At 34.2% G+C, this 3,719-nt stretch overlaps 1 pseudogene; it reads left to right on the top strand.

Moving 5' to 3' along the window:
* The first annotated feature begins 350 nt into the window (after positions 1–350).
* LOC129243266 (5S ribosomal RNA) lies at positions 351–469 on the top strand (annotated as a pseudogene).
* Positions 470–3,719: the final 3,250 nt, after the last annotated feature.

Below are 3,719 nucleotides of genomic sequence, written 5' to 3' on the forward strand. Positions count from 1 at the left end.
AATGTAATAAAGAAATAAAATGTAATGTATTCTCTTTAGGCGCATAAAAAATTAGTGAGAGTTAAATTTCGGATAAATAATTTATGCCTCCGGTTGCTGCGTGCATTTTCTACGATGCCTCTTTTTTACAAAAACCCTTTTTTATACAATTGAATTGATTTTCTTAATTGAATTTTTGTTTATTGGCGCTGGTAAAGATTATAATAGATTCGAAAACCAAATGCCTTATTTATTTTGATATTATGTGAAAGTCTATGTTGTACTTCATTATTATATCGATTTTGGATTTTTGCTGAATACTAAAACAGACTCCTTATTGCAAAAACGTGTCAAAAGTAAATTTAACTTTTGTCAACGACCATGCCACGCTGAAAACTTCGATTCTCCTCCGATCACCAAAATTAAGCGGCGTCGGCCGCAGTTAGTACTTGGATGGGGGACCGCTTTGGAACAACGTGTGTCGTTGACCTTTTACTTTTTACATATCAGCCAGCACTACCTGAACTTAACTCTTACACCCTGTATTTGTCATGTGGTGAAAAAAAGAATACCCATGATAGTGGATTAGTGCATGGATTATCAGTACCACCTTTTCATTCATCGTAGTTGTCTTTCGTAGAGTTCGACCCTGTTGTAAAACCTTGCCAAAACAACTTTGAAGAAACTTTCTTATCTAAAATGAATCAACTAATTTCCAAACAAATTAGTTATTTTACTATGGATATTTTTCTAGGCAATTATGAACTCTTATGCTTTCATTTTGGTTTTTTTTAATTTATTTATTTAAAGAATTCAAGAAAACATGAGTTCAAATTGACTACTAAAACTAAAGAATAAAGAAATTATCTATAGTATTATTTTAAAACATGGCGCTTATTCTGACTAAACTGCAATATGTACAGATATGACATATATATCAAAAGAAAAGATTTGAGAGTATGTTTGAAAAAATCATAAAAATTAAATTGGTTCATTTATTAATGAGATATTCGTATGTAAAGTTATTAACATTTTCATATTGATCACAGCATGTCTATGCAAAGAGTAAAATTAATTTTGTGAGCGGGATTACGACACATACAAGAGCACTTATAAATGTACATTTGGATTCTCAATAATTGTTTTGTTTTGTTCTCTTTACTAATTACATATGAATAAAAATATACACTTTTCTAATCATAATAACTTGTAATATACGAAAGTGTCACATATGCTGTTTACTTTCCGTGGGAAAAAAGCCCACCCGATTTTCGGGGGTTACATACTAGTATGCATAAATAAAGTACAAACAGACGCATAACTAAATTAAAAGATAGAGTTCAGTAGAGTTCCTTCTCTTAACTGAGAATTTTAGCAAATTAGAACTGGAGATCTTATTAAAAGCACGAAGTGTAAGTTCAACAGGGGTATTACGAGCATAATTTATGTATATTGAACTTATTAAAATAGAAAAGAAGAGTGTTACGCATAACACTTGGAGATAAAAGAAAATTCTGAATACAAGAATCGATCTACTTTCTAGAGACTTCAAGTTGTTCTATAGCAAACGGCATGATAAGGTGGGATCAGAAAAATTTAATGATTTTGGTACACATTTCAGAAACACCTATTCCAATAATAATAAAAATAATAAAAATAATAGGTATATTCGAAGAAGTGGCATAATAACATTTTTTGATATTTGAAGAAAGTCGTGATTTTTGAAATCCCATAATAAATTTGTCTATACCTGCTTGAAGCTTACATACGTCAGTTATGTTATTTATAACTGAAATGTTTTTAAGCAGTCAGCATATGACAGAAAATTTATGAACGAGAAGTAAAGAACACAAAGATTAGGGGATCTGAAACAGTTCATTGAGGCTCTCCAAAGGAGGCAGTGAATGTTTCAGAGGGTATGCCATCATTGTGATCATTAACCATAAATAAAAATAAATTTCAAAAAAAAACAATTGGTACGTATACTTCTGTTATTTGCTTGGCCGAGCTCCCCCTCCTCTTTGTGGTGTGCGTGTTGATGTTTTTCCACAAATGGAGGAACCTTTTCAACCCGACTCTGAAAGTTTCTTTTGTTTTTTATAAAGAGCTTTTTCATGGTTGAAATAAAATGGGAGATTTGCCGTAGCATGCCAAGGGGCGGCCGCTATTAGAAGAAAAAAAACTGTTTCTATAATTTTGCTGTTTCATGCACTGAGACTCGAACCTACGCACTCCCGAATGATAGTGTCGCACCAACCCACTTGGCTACGGAGACCGCCACACAACAGCTTCCGAATAAATACGATTTAACCCACTGTTGAATATGGAGTGAAATCCAAGTGAAGATAATTTTATGAGAGACCATGTCGAAAGCTTTGAAAAAATCCGTATAACTGCCGTTGGCTTGTTGACCTGCTGAGAAGGCTCACGGTTGTCGGGAAGGAAACGGAGCTGGGGTGGGTTTTTAGTGGGTGAGCCGAAAGGCAAGACTCACACTTTTCGGCTTTCAATGCTTTGTGCCACCTCCATAAAAAAAGGACACTGTGGACCGTCCAGTGATGAATAGTACAGTGACTATTAAACCCTAGTATCTGAACTAGAATGGTTCCATACTTGTTTGGCTTTTCCTTGCAGGGTGCATGCTTTAGTTACACGCATGTTGATGTTTATATACATTTTCTGTACAACTCGTGCCACTTATGAAGCACCCAACAAAGGAGACTCATTACAAAGTACTTCTATTAACTGAACACTCATCACTAAACAGCATTACAGCTGCATACATGCAGACATATATGTATATGTATAGGCTGACTGAAAAACCTACTATCCAGAATTCACCACATTTTTACCATTTCAATTTGAGTGGGTGGCATGTGAAATGTATAGGGGAATCGTAAGCAAGCTCCTGAGTGGACAATCAACAAATACACATATTTGCATACACACACGCCAATCGCAATCACATAAACTTCCAGGTAAATGTGCACATTAGGATGGAGAAATGTTTCTTTAATCGCTTTTAAAATTATCTATCCCAGAAATCTTGTGTCTACTTTATTAATTACACCTGTCTTATGACACTAAGTAATTCGGATTTTATGTATGTTTTTTTATGTGTATGTAACTTCAAATTTTTCTAGTTATTACGAGTATATCAGCTGAGTTGGTCGTTTGAACCGCCTGGAATATGCGCTTTCTTTTAACGGGAGTAGCCCACCTTTTAATTTTCGGCACCAAAAATTTTGTTCTCACTTTCGAGTATTTATTACATGTAGCAGCAAAGCATTCCCTATACATGCACCGCAAATCCTGCTGGAGTGATAGTCGTTAGCCGGATATAAATCCGCGTCGCACCAGTAACGTGGAACCGACTGTCGTGGGAACGGGCTATTGTTGGTTGTTGTTAATGTTTAGATAGATTTCAAATCATTTCCATATCCTTCTAAGGTAACTTATTACGCTATTTAGTGTTATTGATGTATTTTGGGACATCAAATAACTTTGGAGCCATTGCCAGCTTGCATTGTGGACTATAAATTGTGTCGGTTTTATTATCTATTATTTCAATTATTATTATTATTAAATTTTTTTAATATTTTCCTTTAGTCCTACAGTTAAAACCCTGTCACAAATCTAAACCTTTTAAATCTTATCTTTGTTACATGAAGCGGGCTGAGCACCTTTAGACATTATCCTAAATAGGTATAATAATAATATCTGATTTTAATTAGCTTTAA

Source organism: Anastrepha obliqua, chromosome 3 (assembly GCF_027943255.1).
Source record: "Anastrepha obliqua isolate idAnaObli1 chromosome 3, idAnaObli1_1.0, whole genome shotgun sequence".
NCBI classification, from domain to species: Eukaryota; Metazoa; Arthropoda; class Insecta; order Diptera; family Tephritidae; genus Anastrepha; species Anastrepha obliqua.